At 41.9% G+C, this 16,669-nt stretch overlaps 1 pseudogene; it reads left to right on the plus strand.

The window, feature by feature from the left end:
- The first annotated feature begins 238 nt into the window (after positions 1-238).
- The window catches only part of LOC120914021, a 33,899-nt pseudogene continuing 17,468 nt past the window's right edge, over positions 239-16,669 (plus strand).

Below are 16,669 nucleotides of genomic sequence, written 5' to 3' on the forward strand. Positions count from 1 at the left end.
TATTGAAGGATAAGCTTATTTTTCCCATTTTTTTTTTCATTTTCTGATTTGCAAAGGAGAAATAACTCTTCCAAAGTGCTCCTTGTTTTCGTCCAGCTCCATAAGCAAGTGTTGAAAAGACAGTTACAAGGGGTCGCAGTCCAGTTCTTCCGGGGAAAAATACAGGCATAAAGGAAATAACACTTTTCAGAAGTTGCCTTCAATGCATAATCATGACCTTAAAACGTATAAAACAGAGAAGTGAAAACACACCTACAGACAGTTAGAATCTGAGCTCTGATGTGGAGGACAGACAAAGACATCTGATATCTGACTGATATAATGTGGGTTTCACTGCTTCCATTGATCTTCATGTTGAACTATCTCAGCAATGCAGAGGACTCATGTCCAGGTAAGTCACTACGGGTGGCTTTAAAAGGCCCAGTGTCACCTTAAATCTGACACAGCATGATGCTTGAGTGGTGTTTATGCATTTACAGCTACCTTGGGGATTGACAATGAGCTCTTCTAACTACAGTAAGCATTCATTATTGCTCAACAAAAATTCCAATTTGTTAGAAAACTCTGTAGTACCAGAATGATATTTCTCAATTCAGTGACAAACAGGAGTTAATTGTATAGTATGTGGCACTGTAATCTATTAGATATGAAACTGCAGTGGCACAAGGATGCCTGGCATGCATTTGCTATCTGTGGCTAGCCTACAGCTGTTCATACATGTCACACTTTTAGATTTCCAAAATGACATATAGAAAATGGACAGCGATATTCCTATTGATGGGCTAACCACCTCTAAAATCACTCAGTCAATACTCAACATTGATCATGTGTAATATGTGCAAAATCACAATAAATGTTATAACGCTTCAAAAAACATATAAAGTGCCGGTGCAATATATGACATAAAAAAATAGTGAATATATATATATATATATATATACACACACAGTACAGACCAAAAGTTTGGACACACCTTCTCATTCAAAGAGTTTTCTTTATTTTCATGACTATGAAAATTGTAGATTCACACTGAAGGCATCAAAACTATGAATTAACACATGTGGAATTATACATAACAAAAAAGTGTGAAACAACTGAAAATATATTTCATATTCTAGCTTCTTCAAAGAAGCCACCTTTTGCTTTGATTACTGCTTGGCACACTCTTGGCATTCTCTTGATGAGCTTCAAGAGGTAGTCACCTGGCGCAGCACCCCATCACTCTCCTTCTTGGTCAAATAGCCCTTACACAGCCTGGAGGTGTGTTTGGGGTCATTGTCCTGTTGAAAAATAAATGATGGTCCAACTAAACGCAAACCGGATGGAATAGCATGCCGCTGCAAGATGCTGTGGTAGCCATGCTGGTTCAGTATGCCTTCAATTTTGAAGAAATCCCCAACAGTGTCACCAGCAAAGCACCCCCACACCATCACACCTCCTCCTCCATGCTTCACGGTGGGAACCAGGCATGTAGAGTCCATCCGTTCACCTTTTCTGCGTCGCACAAAGACACGGGGGTTGGAACCAAAGATCTCAAGTTTGGACTCATCAGACCAAAGCACAGATTTCCACTGGTCTAATGTCCATTCCTTGTGTTCTTTAGCCCAAACAAGTCTCTTCTGCTTGTTGCCTTTCTTTAGCAGTGGTTTCCTAGCAGATATTCTACCATGAAGGCCTGATTCACACAGTCTCCTCTTAACAGTTCTAGAGATGTGTCTGCTGCAAAAGGTGGCTACTTTGAAGAACCTAGAATTTGAAATATGTTTTCAGTTGTTTCACACTTTTTTGTTATGTATAATTCCACATGTGTCCATTCATAGTTTTGATGCCTTCAGTGTGAATCTACAATTTTCATAGTCATGAAAATAAAGAAAACTCTTTGAAGGAGAAGGTGTGTCCAAACTTTTGGTCTGTACTGTATATACACTTTATACATACATACATACATACGTATACAGTACTCAAAATAATTATGTGTGATCTGTACAAAATCGCAATGTAATTTTCTTCTTTATATAGTCGCTTGATAAGTTCCGTGGCATAGTTCTGTTAAAAAAATTCCCTTGACACTTATGCCGCGTACACACGATCATTTTTCGGGTTGTAAAAAAACGATTTTTTTTTAAAATGTAATTTAAAGCAATCGTGTGTGGGCTTCAGAGCATTTTTCAGGTTCTGAAAAATGGGCAATTTTTTTTTCGAATATGCTCTATTTTTTTTACGACGTTTTAAGCGTTGTCGTTTTTCGGGTTGTAAAAAATGGTCGTGTGTGAGCTTTAACGACGCGAAAAACCTGCGCATGCTCAGAAGCAAGTTATGAGATGGGAGCGCTCGTTCTGTAACAGACAGAAAAGCGTGAATTGTCTTTTACTAACACAAAATCAGCAAAAGCAGCTCCAAGGGTGGCGTCATCTGCATGGAACTTCCCCTTTATAGTGCCGTCGTACATGTTGTACGTCACCGCGCTTTGCTAGAGCATTTTTTTTTCACGATCGTGTGTAGGCAAGGCCGTTTTAATGATGAAGTTGAAAAAAACTTTGTTTTTCGTAGAGCCTGAAAAACTTTGTTTTTTACAACTCAACTGTGTACGCGGCATTAGATTTACCAAACTATGCGGTGGTCCTGGCACTGCAAAGCTTTTTTAAATCTAATGCTCATCATGTATGACTAACTGCACGGTTATGGTTGAATAAAAAATTTCAGGATAACCACAGACTTTAGTAATATACAGTGCCTTGAAAAAGTATTCATACCCCTTGAAATTTCCCACATTTTGGCATGTTACAACAAAAAATTTAAATGTATTTTATTGGGATTTTAAGTGATAGGCACATAATTGTGAAGTGGAGGGAAATCGATAAATAGTTTTCAATTTTTTACAAATAAATATGTGAAAAGTGTGGCATGTATTTGTATTCAGCCCCCCCCCCCGAGTCAATACTTTGTAGAACCAACTTTCTCTGCGATTACAGCTGCAAGTCTTTTTGGGGATGTCTCTACCAGCTTTGCACATCTAGAGAGTCACATTTTTGCCCATTCTTCTTTGCAAAGCTCTGTCGGATTGGATGGAGAGTGAGCAGTTTTCAAGTCTTGCCACAGATTCTCAATTGGATTTAGGTCTGGACTTTGACTAGACCATTATAACAGATTTAGGTCAAAATAAAGAGCAAGCACTCCTAGATAGTAGTGTCCAAATGCATCTGCATCCCTGTAGGAATTATATTTAGACAGAAACCCCGAATTGGGGTAAGATATGGGACTTTATTGATGCAGAAGGGTATGTTGGAACTAAATCAAGTGAATAACAGATACCTTTGCCAAACCCACGAGACACCATGGAATAATCAGATATATTGCTAAAAAAGTTAACATTTATTTATACATTATAACACATTATTATGCTTTTATCTGGACCCTTCCGTTGTAGCTCTGGCTTTATGTTTAGGGTCGTTGTCCTGCTGGAGGGTGAACCTCCACCCCAGTCTCAAGTCTTTTGCAGACTCGCTAACAGGTTTTCTTCTAATGCCGCGTACACACCATCACTTTATGTGATGAAAAAAAACGCCGTTTTAAATCATGAAATAAAACAACGTTTTTGAAACTTCATTTTCAAAAACGACATTGCCTACACACCATCGTTTTTTCAAAATGCTCTAGCAAAGCGCGGTTACGTTCAGCACTCTTTTCCATTGAAGCTAGCTTCATAACTTGCTTCTGAGCATGCGCGGGTTTAAAAACGTTGTTTTAAATGTCGTTTTGCCCACACACTATCATTTTAATTGACACAAAAAACGACATTTTGAAAAACGACTGAAAAAATTGAAGCATGCTTCAATTTTTTTTTGTCGTTTTTCACAAAACATAAAATGACGTTTTCCCCCACACACGGTCATTTTAATTGACGTTTTTCAAAACGTTGTTTTTTTTTCATCACATAAAGTGATGGTGTGTACGCGGCATAAGATTGCTCTGTATTTGGCTCCATCCATCTTCCCATCAACTCTGACCAGCTTGCCTGTCCCTGCTGAAAAAACGAATCCCCACAACATGATGCTGCCACCACCATGTTTCACGGTGGGGATGGTGTGTTCAGGGTGATGTGCAGTGTTCGTTTTCCGCCACACATAGCGTTTTGCTTTTGGGCCAAAAAGTTAAATTTTGGTCTCATCTGACCAGAGCACATTCTTCCATGTTTGCTGTGTCCCCCACATGGCTTCTAACAAACTGCAAATAGGACTTCTTATGGCTTTCTTTCAACAATGGCTTTCTTCTTGCCACTCTTCTATAAAGGCCAGATTTGTTAAGTGCACAACTAATGATAACTAACTAATAATCTGTAGATAGATTCTCCCACCTGAGCTGTGGATCTCTGCAGCTCCTCCAGAGTTACCACCTCTTGGCTGCTTCTATGATTAATGTCATGCTCTCCTTGCCTGTCAGTTAAGATGGACCGCTATGTCTTGATAGGTTTGCAGTTGTGCCATACTCTTTCCAATTTCAGATGATGGATTGAACAGTGCTCTGTGAGATGTTCAAAGTTTGGGATTTTTTTTTATTTTCTAACCCTGAATTACATTTCTCTACAACTTTATACCTGACCTGTCTGGTGTGTTCCTTGGCCTTCATGATCTTGGCCTTAAGGTTCTCAAATCTCTGAGGGCTTCACAGAACAGCCGTATTTAGACTGAGATTAAATTACACAAAGGTGGACTCTGTTTACTAAGTAGGTCAGTGTGCGACTAAAATTAGCGACCTGGCACCCGGGGAAGGAAGCTTAGGCCTGCAGAAGGCCGCAAAGCCGCGGCCTCATTTACCAGCTGGCACGGCCCGACGCGATCACGCGGCGGGGGAGGTGGGGGCGCATGGAGACACAGGATACCCTAATCCTGTCTCTTCGTGTGCCCCCACCTCCCCTGCCACGCAATTGCGTCGGGCCGCACCGGCCGTTAATTGAGGCCGCGGCTTTGTTGCCTTCTGCAGGCCTCTGCTTCCTTCTGTGATCTGGCGCCATCTTATGGTGGCCGTTGGCATGACAAGTAAGCTAGCAATTCTAATGGAGCTTCCCCAGTGTTTTCACTGCCATCTCCTTCCCTCTAATTAGAGCCCCCAAACATTATATCTATTTTGTATTCTAACACCCTAAAGAATAAAATCGCGGTCGTTACAATACTTTCTGTCACACCGTATTTGTGCAGCGGTCTTACAAGCGCACTTTTTTGGGAAAAAATACACTTTTTTTAAATTAAAAAATAACACAACAGTAAAGTTAGCCCAATTTTTTTTTTATATTGTGAAAGATAATGTTACGGCAAGTAAATTGATACCCATCATGTCACGCTTCAAAATTGCGTCCGCTCATGGAATGGCGACAAACTTTTACCCTTTAAAATCTCCATAGGCGACGTTTAAAAAATTCTACAGGTTGCATGTTTTGAGTTACAGAGGAGGTCTAGGGCTAGAATTATTGCTCCCGCTCTACCAATCGCGATGATACCTTACATGTGTGGTTTGAACACCATTTACATATGCGGGCGCTACTCATGTATGCGCTGGCTTCTGCGCGCGAGCTCAGCGGGATGTTTTCTGGCTCCTAACTTTTTTAGCTTGCTTCTAGATTCCAAGCAAATTTGTCAAACCCTGAAGTAGGTGATTTCTGAATGCATTTGGTTCCACTAGATTTTAGTTAGGGGTATCAGAATAAAGGGGGCTGAATACAAATGCACGCCACACTTTTCAGATATTTATTTGTAAAAACAAAATTGAAAACCAAGTATTGTTGTTCTGTAGGAGCAGCCTCTTCAAGCAATCCATCTTAAATATAAGAAATGTAGCCATTTATAACTTTCATTTTTGTAATGGGAAACTCTGGGTTTCCTCCATGTTTCACGGCAAGTCAAAACTGAGGTTGGAACTAATTGTATGAAAATTCTCCTACGACAAAGGCGTTTCTGATCACTTGCAATCTTTTGTATCTGATTTTCTCGTATAAAAACAGTATACATTAAACAGAAATCGTTAGTTCTGTTCACCTACGAGAACATTTTTGGAATTTGTTCAATCGGAAATTTTCGTTTGGAAAGTCTGAATCGGATGTCAAAAGTTGTGTACGCACTATACGAAAATCAAATGATCGTGCCTCGTACACAATTTTTCTTTTGATTTTCTTTTGGCGTGTACCGTATTTGCCGGCGTATAAGACGACTGGGCGTATAAGACGACCCCCTAATTTTCTATCTAAAATGTTGGTTTTGGGATATACTCACCTTATAAGACGACCCCCTTCCTACTAGTCATGCCTAGCCCCACCTCACTGTGCCATTACATGCCTCACTGTGCCATTACATGCCTCACTGTGCCATTACATGCCTCACTGTGCCATTACATGCCAGACTGTGCCACCATTACATGCCAGACTGTGCCACTATTACATGCCTCACTGTGCCATTACATGCCAGACTGCGTCACCATTACATGCCTCACTGTGCCACCATTACATGCCTCACTGTGCCTCCATTACATGCCTCACTGTGCCTCCATTACATGCCTCACTGTGCCTCCATTACATGCCTCACTGTGTCACTGCATGTCTCGACGATCCCTTACCTTATCCCTGACATGCAGAATCTGTCAGACCGCGGCCGTCCATTTTTCAAAAGCTGCGCCTCATCCTCGTGCTGTTCCGTGATAGGCGGAACACTCAGCTTCCCTGGAGACACTGTGTTCAGTGTTCCACCTATCACGGATGCCCTCTCATCCGAGACCAAGGACGAGCGGGCATCCTCGATAGGTGGAACACTGAACAGAGGCTCTGCTGGGAACAGCAGAAGGAGGAGGCACGGCTTTTAAAAAATGGACGGCCACGGTCTGCATGTTAGGTTACCGACGTATAAGACGACCCCCAACTTTTAAGAAGAATTTCAGGGGTTAAAAAGTCGTCTTATATGCCGGAAAATACGGTACCCATCTTTATGGTCATGACACTTTAATACAAGTTAACACTTATCCTTGTTTTATCTTTTGTGATCTTTGTAGACGTAAAAGTTGTTGGGGTTGGAGAATCAGACAAGCTGACCATTCTCAGAGGATGTCCTGGTCTTCCAGGTCCAGTTGGAAACAAGGGAGAGCCTGGACCAGATGGGCAGAAAGGTTTGTATAATTGCAAATAAAGAGGGTCCAGCAGAAGGTTGTGTGAAAGATAAATGAAAAAACAAATCAGACCTTCCCTTCGACTCACTCTCCTCCTGCTTCGCTTTCTTTACTTCTACCTCTATGTCAAAGCTCTTTCTCTCATGCCTTTACTGGTTCCAGTAGGAGCTACCCTACAACATATAGTAGCATGTACAGTGGTCACAACTCTGGGGACCACCATTCTTGAATGTTGTTATATTGTTGATTTAATTTACATTTTTTTTACCTTTATACCTAACTTTGTTTCATTTTTTGTGGACCCAGCATGGGTGTTTTTAGCTGCTATTCTCCTTTTTATAAGACTATGAAAAGAAGTGAACTGAAAAAAACAAAACAAGTTCCACGGTGTACACATTATATGATGTTATATTTGAAGCCCCTGGGTTGCAGCACTATATATATACTGCTGCATTAGAGCAATACGAAGTCTTCCATTGCTTATAGAGAAAATTACAGTGAAACCTTGGTTTAAAAGTAGCTTGGTTTGAGAGTGTTTTGATTTGCAAGCAACTTTTTTTTTTAATTCTGACTTGGTTTGCGAGTGTTGACTCGCAAGACGAGCAGAATACAAGCTAAATAGGCCTGCATTACCTCATTTGGTCTGAGGTACGGGGGCGCAGAAGCCAAGCAGAGCCGAAAATAGGCCTGCAGTACCTCATTTGGCCTGAGGTACGGGGTGCAGGAGCCAACAAAAGCCGAACATTGGCCTGCAGTACCTCATTTGGCCTAAGGTACGGGGCGCAGGAAACAAGCCAAAGTGTCCTCGGGCCTTTTCGGACATTTTCGGCACTCTCTGGCCGCATTCGGTTTTGCATCCCATTGAAGTCAATGCGGAACAAATTATTTTCATTTCCATTGACTTCAATGGGAAAACTTGCTTTGATATGCGAGTACTTTGGATTACGAGCATACTCCTGGAACGGATTATGCTCGTAATCCGAGGTTCAACTGTAATTGAGAAAGAACATTCCAGCAAGCCCATTCAACAGAAAGTGACTGTAATGCCGTGTACACACGGTCGGAATTTCTGACAACAAATTTTCCATGGGAGCTTGTTGTCAGAAATTCCGACCGTCTGTAGGCTCCATCGGACATTTGCTGTCGGAATTTCCGACAACAAAAATTTGAGAGCTTGTTCTCAAATTTTCCAACAACAAAATCAGTTCTCGGAAATTCCGATCCCGATCGTGTATGGACAATTCTGACGCACTAAATTCCATGCATACTCTGAATCAAGTTCGAGACGTAAGTGCTTGGTCTGGTAAAATTAGCGTTCGTAATAGAGATAGCACATTCATCACGCTGTAACGGACTGAAAAGCACCTAACTTCTACTAACACAACTGGTATTGAACTTTCCTTTAATAGTGCCGTCGTACGTCTTGTACGTCACCGCGTTCTTGGAGCTCGGAATTTCCGGCAACATTTGTGCGACCGTGTGTATGCAAGACAAGTTTGAGCCAACATCCGTTGGAAAAAAATCCACGGTTTTGTTGTCGGAATTTCCAAGTGGCCACACATGGTTCCAAATTTAGCTGGTCCCTGCTGAACTTTAAAACATTTAGTACCAATTTAACATTCTGTGATTATTGTTTATATTCCACTGCTGATATCTTTTTTTCTCTTTCTACTTTTTTGTTTGGCTTACCAACATGACTATCAGGACAAATTGGAGAGCCAGGAATTCCTGGTCCACCAGGGCAGAAAGGTTTGTGTCAAATCGATCATTTATAAACAAGAGTAAATGTGGTTAGAGGAAAATCTTAAATTCTTCTAAAAGTGGAACTACACTGTATTTGTGCACCACACCCCAAAAACTTTGTTCAATTCATTTTTGTTATTCAAAGCAAACGCATCCATCCACGTCCCCATGCTTTATTTTGCTGAGAAATCACTTTGAAAAACAATCCCTAGCATTTGAGTGCTGCCATCTTGAGTAAGGGCAGGGGATTCGTGTAGCATTTAGTTCCTGGAATCTATCTGCCCTTAGCTCAGTCATGCAGGCCGAAGGGTGTGCTTAGCTCAGCAAATCCCTCCCTCCCTCCTGAAGACCCTTGGGATGTAGGCTTGGAAACCAGGTAGTAACTGAAGAAATGTAAGGGAAAAAAAATACACATCCTCCCCAATGCTGTGTATCAGCAATAAATTCCTGCCAGCAACCCTCCAGTGGTCAACCATTTAATGTGGACCTTAAAAGCTTTCACTGCCAAAAGCGACTTTGCACACACGTTTAAAAAATCAGGTCTGAAGATTAGTTAAAAGCCCCAAACATTTTAAATTTTCTGAAAGCAGACACCCTGGTGAAGAAAATAGTGGTATCTACAATTTGTTACGCCACGCAATATTTATGGAACGGTTTATCAAGGACAACATTTTGGTAAAAAATACATTGAAGTTAATCTTAGGTGACGGTCACACAAATGCAATATATTACCCAATTGTTTTGATAAAAATATAAACAATGAAGTTGCGGCAAATAAAACGTTGCTCAACTTTTTCCACTTCTCAACCGCTAGTGTAAACAAGCCCTAAAGAACTTATCTTGTGAGTCCTTCTCCACTGTACATACTTAGTTGGGTATAACTGCTGGGGGTTTAGGACCTGCTGTGAGTTTAAACCCTGGGGTCTTAGGCTCCTTTCACACTACCATGACTTCAAAGTCATGCAATTTTGCAGCGATTTTACTGGATTTCGCGGCTGCGATTTTGAAGTAATTTCAGGAAATGCTTGTGTAACTCGCATCAAAGTCAGACTGCTTTGAAGTCGGCACCACTTGAGGTCATACTTAAATTAATGGTAGTCATTGGAAATCATGGGGGACCACTTGTCATACGACTTTGCAGTCCCAAGTCGTACAAGTGTGAAAGAGGCCATAATCTGTTTACCAGATTTTTTTTTTTTTTTTTTACTACACTAGGTGAGAAGTTTTTAATTTCTTTATGCGTGTTTAGAACTCTTTTTTCCCTCTTTTTTAAAAAATTCTGGACTGTTTATGTAAGAAATTTTCTCTTTATTATTAGGGGAGAAAGGAGAGAGGAGTGAACCTGGTCCATTATATGGTAGGTAATACATTGACGTTCAGTAATATTAAAGGCAATGAATAGTGTTTTTGTATATATATTCTTTGTTTATTTTGATCAAGACTAAAAATGAAATGTAATTTTTTTAGCCAGTTTAGGCCCCTTTCAAATGGGCACTGTTGGGTGGCAAAAGCAGGAGGTTTAGTTGCATCTTTAACTTGCTTTAGCCGCCTGTCAAGACCAGAACATGGCTGCTGGACAGCTCCATACACATTTTAGGGCCCTTTCACAGGGCAGCAAAAAAAGAAAAAAAAAATAGAGCGATGCCACCTGCCACCCATCCCCATAGAGGTGAAAAGACCATGGAACAACACCAATGCAATCAAATCCATGGACCCATTGGAGTCAACAACCAGGTTAAGGTGAAAGAGGCGTTATTGCATATACATTTTTCGTTTTCTAATTTTAAGCCAGCATTTAGGGCTTTTTTTTTTTCTTCTTACCTGCATGCCTTAAGAAAAAAACTGTAATGCCCCGTACACACGACCCGGTTTTCTAACGGGAAAATTGCGAGGAGAGCTTTTCCCGTCGGGAATCCCGGTCGTGTGTACTAGGCATAAGTGTTCAACAGCTCAGGCTGAGATTTACATCTACAACTAAGTGAGTCAGAGCAGTGACTTTTCCACCTTCCCTCCTCCAGCTTACTCACTTATGAGAGTCTGCAGTCGGAAGTTTCAATCAGAGAAACACAGTCTGAAAGCGAGCAAATTGTGATGTGTTATTTTCCTACAAAACCCATTGCTTGCTGAATTCTGTGTAATGAGTCCCCATGTAGTAATGTAGATATAAAACCTAATTGAACGACACTGAATATAACAAACCACTGACAATTTTTTTATTAAAAAAATATGTTTTCATCCTTCATCTCAATGCTGCTGATCAGCTGTACTCTATTTGTAGCCACTTTCAATCCACATGCATCCCAGTGATGGCAGCATGACAATTCCCAGGGTAGTTCTCCTGTTGGTGGTAACAGCGAGCCTTGTCTGTGTGCTGAAACAACTACTTGTAGACTCCATCAGAACTGTGTGTGAAATGGTGACAACAAAGGAACACAATAAGGAGACAGGGACTGAGGGTTGTCACCCTATAATAGAAGGCGCCTTCATGGCAGGGCTACCAGGTGCTATTTTACTAAAAAGGGCAAATTTAAATATGATGAAAGTGAAAGTCGAAATTACATTAGCATGTTATAATGTCTTACAGGAGATTTTAGTTGAGTTTGCATATACTTTAATAGTTTATTTGTGTAACACAAATTGTGTATAGACAGTAAAACACAGATATAAAAGAATAGTTTAAAACACAGGCCTAAAAATCTAAAATTATACAATTACGTTAGAGCAAGGGTGGGCAATTAATTTTCCCAAGGGGCCACATGAGATACTGGGACTGTTGTGGACGGCCCAACCAGTATTTATATATTTTCTTTGATGTTATACACTCCCCTGGCGTGTGACATCACTCCTGCAGCAAAACAAGTTATGTGTAGGTTCACATATATAGGTATGTGGTTTGGGAATGCGTGCATTATCATGTGTGTTCCCAAAATGCTGCTCTTTAGCAGATCCACGAGGTACCAATAATCCCTAAATGGCATTCCCACACATCATAAAACATGGCGTGTTTCCATGTGCAAAACTGTGTAGTGCTGCAGCACCATGCTGTACCATGCGGGTCTTTCAAAAAAAAAAGTTGAGGACTTTTTTCCCCAGATTTTTTTGTGGATACACACATGCAAACATGAACATAGGCTAAGACCAACTAGTGGGGGTCCCTTACCGGTGGAGTGGAGAGCGGGATCTGGCAACACCTCTCCACATGTCCTCACCCGCATCATATCTCTAGAGGGACGACGCTTCACATCCTATAAGGCAGAAGCTGATCCAAAATTGCATAATTGCAACCTTCGCCATCATGGCAACCAATGGACCAATGAGGGTAGAAGCGTGGCTGCCAGCTTGTTGACTGACTGGCCTGGTTCCAGGAATTTCTAGTTTTTCATTGACCTCACGTGGGCTGGACAGGGACAGCTAAAGGGTCAGATGTGGTAGGTGTATGGATAGGGTGGTGGCGCTGCCTAAGTAGACCCCTGCCTCCTATATGCCCTATGGGTAGTCTACCTGGGGCAGAAACAGGTGTCAGATGGCCCCAACGTGGGTGCTGTGGTCCCTAGTGGGCTGGTAGGGCCGTAAGTGGGTGTGGGCCCCAATGTCCAAGGGGAATAGTGTACGCGGGCTCTGTGGGCTAGCAGCTACACTTAAAGTGCTCTAATGATGTTATAACATGTGTACGCATACATGCAAAACTGTACACTATATGAAGCAGTATAGTGCTACTCAGTATGGGTGTGTGTAGTACCCTAGATGGCAGTAATATACGTAGATGTCAAAAAGGGGAGGCTTATGCCTCTATACAACAACCATAACAATATGCAATTACAGAATAAATGAGAAGTAAGGCTGGTGCCTAGGCGATTGCCCTCTGTGGAAAAAAGACAAATGTACAGAACAAGTATCTAGGTCCGGCACCTACAGAGGTAAATCAGACTGAATTGCACATATATATAATGGAAGAATCAATAAAATAAAGTAAAATAAACATAAATCCTTGCAGTAATTAGTAAGATCCAGATGCAATAGCAGTATGTGGGCTGTTGCCCCCTGCAGGAGGAACCCGGTGCCAATAGTACACCATAAAATACTCAGGCCTGTGATAGGGGAAGGAGGCAGAAGTGAAATTGATATTCAAATGGGTAAAAGTCCACTTTAAAGGTGCATTTTCTGTATTTGGGACTTTTAATCTTGTGTCATATTATTATGCTTCCATAACTCCCAACTATTTGAGAGGGACACCTATTAGCAAAAGTATGTAGGCATAGGACACACCCCAACCACACCCTCTTAAAGGAGAATTAAACAAAAAAAAAAGATTAGTTAAACCCACAAGTGTTTTTTTACTTTTAGAAATTGGATGCAAGGTTTAGAACTGGGAAATACTGTATTTATCGGCATTTACCGCATGCCGGCGTATAGCGCGCACCCCAACCTGAGAAGGGAAGTTTAGGGAAAAAAATTACTTTTTGGATGCTCAGCCTTGTCGGTGTCTGTCTGCTGTCGGCATCCATCGGTGGCCTTGTCCGGCGTCCGTCTGCGGCCTTGTCCGGCGTTCGTCTGCGGCCTTGCGCGGGGTCCGTCCAGCCTTGTCAGTGTCCGTCTGCTGTCTTGCCAGGCGTCCATCGGCGGCCTTGTCCGGCGTCCGTCTGCGGCCTTGCGCGGGGTCTGTCCAGCCTTGTCGGTGTCCATCGCGTCCGTCTGCTGGTCCGTCCAGCCTTGTCATTGTCCGTCTGCCGGGGTTTGCAGCGTTGATTTTGGCGCCTCGGTCGAGCTGTGCAGAGCCAGATTTCCGGTGTGTTCGGCTCCTCTCGGCTTCTCTAGGGTTCTCTCGGCTCCTCTCGCGTGGCTGCGGGCGGAGCAGAGCGTGGCCGAGCCTAGCCGAGTGCGCAGTACACTCGGCTCGGTCTTTGTCGGGCTTTGTCAGCGGCGCTCAGAGACAGCGAGGATCGGCTGTCTCTGAGGAGGATCGGCGTATATCGCGCACCCACGATTTCCCCTGATTTTAAGCTAAAACGTTTATTTTATATACAAATATTTAACTGAGACCTGAGACCAAAATGAGGGACAAATGAGGAGGACAGAGGGACTTTGTTCCAAATCAGGGACAGTCCCTCAAAATCAGGGACAGTAGGGAGGTATGTGCCTCTTCTGTCCTCTGTATGTATGTACATGCATATATGTATTAAGACATGCCCTAAATAAGGAATAAACAAAGGTATTTTACTCTCAACAACCAGGGCAGTGGAGGGTCAGCTGTTTTGACAGCCCATGTTACAATATGCCAGGTTTGCCTAAATGGGATTGGAAGGAAGCAGCTTTTTCCTCTTGCGGTGTAGTTGTCACCATGTTGCTACGCATTTGTAGCTGCATGGATTACGATGAAGAATACGGAAAGAGTAGCTCTCCTTCTATAATGACCACACAATGCATTTCTATAGGCAAAACCAGCAATTAAAACCACTAAAACTATTTTCTCACCATGCTGTACAGTTTAAGTTTGAATTTTCTCGCTCAGTTGCCAGAAATTGCAAAGAACTTCAGAATCATGGAGAAGTGCTGAGTGACTGGTACACCATATACCCAGATGGCAAGCAGCCGCTGAAAGTCCTCTGTGATATGCATACAGATGGAGGCGGATGGATAGTGAGTATAACCATATATCATTTATATTTAGAGGTACTATAGGTGGTCAGTGGGTGCCACATCCCAACATTTGGTTCAAATAACAAAGTTATACAGACATGACCTTTTAAGGCACCACACCAAGAAACAAAACCCATTTGTATATAAAAAAAAGTATAACAAAATGTATTAGAACATCCAAAATGTTTTTTACCCAGAAGCATAAAAATATGGGAAAACACATATTGTGAGAATTTTGTTCACCACTCCATATTGTATGTCACACTCCTGTTATCATAGAAAACAATTATAGTTGCAGACTGAGCATGTAGATCTTCAACGTATGGTCTCCAATATCCAAAGTTTGCAGTATCAACGTGTTTCGCAGTCATTAATGCCGCTTCCTCAGAGCTTAGTATAGGATCTCTTGGAATTGTAAAAACTCCATCTACAGTATATATATTTATTGAATAATTTTATTGAATAAATGTATATATTTGCAGTTTTTACTATTCTTTGTTCACTATAGACCCCTTCATATTAGGCTACGGAGGAAGCAGCATTAATGGCCACGAAATGCATTGAGACTGTAACCTTTGGATATACAGTAGTGGGCCATATATTGAATATATATTTAAATAATTTGTCGCTAAAGGTGACTACAGCCGAATAGCTAAATACACCATTAAAACAGATCAGGTGCACTGGAACTGTTTTACCTGCCAAAGTTTTGGAAAGTGATTCAGGTACCCCCATAGCCTTTTCACCCCTCGCTGCACACTGTCTGCATGCCAGGTGTAATTATACAGACTGTTAGGTGGATTCAGAAAGACTTACGCCGGCCTAAGTCTGAATTTGCGCGGGCGCTAATTTAAACATATTCTGGAAACCAGATACGCTTAAATTAGGCTCAGATACGAGCAGCGTAAGTGTCTTACACCGTCGTATCCTAAAGTGTAATTTTTAGGCTGACCGCTAGGTGGCGCTTCCATTGCGGTCGGCGTAGAATATGTAAATCACTAGATACGCCTATTCACTAACGTACGCCCAGCCGACGCAGTAAAGATATGCCATTTACGTAACGCATTATCAGGCCTAAAGTTATTCCATTAAATAGCTGGAATAGTAATGTTAAGTATGGCCGTCGTTCCCGCGTCAAAATTCGAATATTTTACGTCATTTACGTCCACGTCGAAACCAATAGGACCGTGCGGCGTACTTTGCCGCAATGCACACTGGGATATGTGGGCGGACGGCGCATGCGCCGTTTGTAAAATACGTCAATCACGTAAGGTCACCCCCCATTACCATAAAACATGCTCCCTCAGCTAAATTTGAATTAGGCGCCCGATTTACGCTACGCCGCCGTAACTTAGCAGGCAAGTACTTTGTGAATCATGTACTTGCCTCGCTAACTTACGGCGGCGTAGTGTAAACACGATACACTACGCCGCCGCAACGATACGCCTGCCTACCTGAATCTAGCTATGTGTCATTGCCCTGCCTCCTGACTGCTAGAAAAACATTGCTGCATTGGAGATGAGCACCTTGGGTTCTCACTTTCCTGTAAACCCACCAAATGATTTTTTAATTTAGTGCTCTACTGATTCTTGCTTGGTGTGCATTTTAACCGCTTCCCATCTGCCGAACATATATAAATGTCCTTGGGCAGGAAGGCTGATAGCCTGGTCATCATTGCAGAAAATAATGTGCCACCAATTCCCTACAAAGTAAAAGTAGTCCTAGCACATAAAAAGCTGCTGGATTACTTTTTTAGGTGGGGAAGGGAGTACCACCCCCCTCCCACCACCACCTTTATTTGGGGTTTCCCTTCAGAATTGGTCCAGACTAGAAGTAGTTAAATATGAGTCTGCTGTAACTAAAGTGTGTTTAGTTTATGCCCCAAAGTAATAAATAAATACATGCAGCACCCAATCTGTATGATTATCTATGCAGGTGTTCCAGCGTCGTTGGGATGGATCAGTCAGCTTCTTTCGGGACTGGCATGCCTACAAGGAAGGGTTTGGCAGTCGCTTGAATGAGTTTTGGCTGGGAAATGACAATCTCCATAAAATAACATCTTTAGGTAATATAGTTTATATTTATTAGTCCTTATTTACACCCTTAGAAAATGTTATCTTACAAAGGCTTAGTAATATGCCTG

Source organism: Rana temporaria, chromosome 9 (genome assembly GCF_905171775.1).
Source record: "Rana temporaria chromosome 9, aRanTem1.1, whole genome shotgun sequence".
NCBI classification, from domain to species: Eukaryota; Metazoa; Chordata; class Amphibia; order Anura; family Ranidae; genus Rana; species Rana temporaria.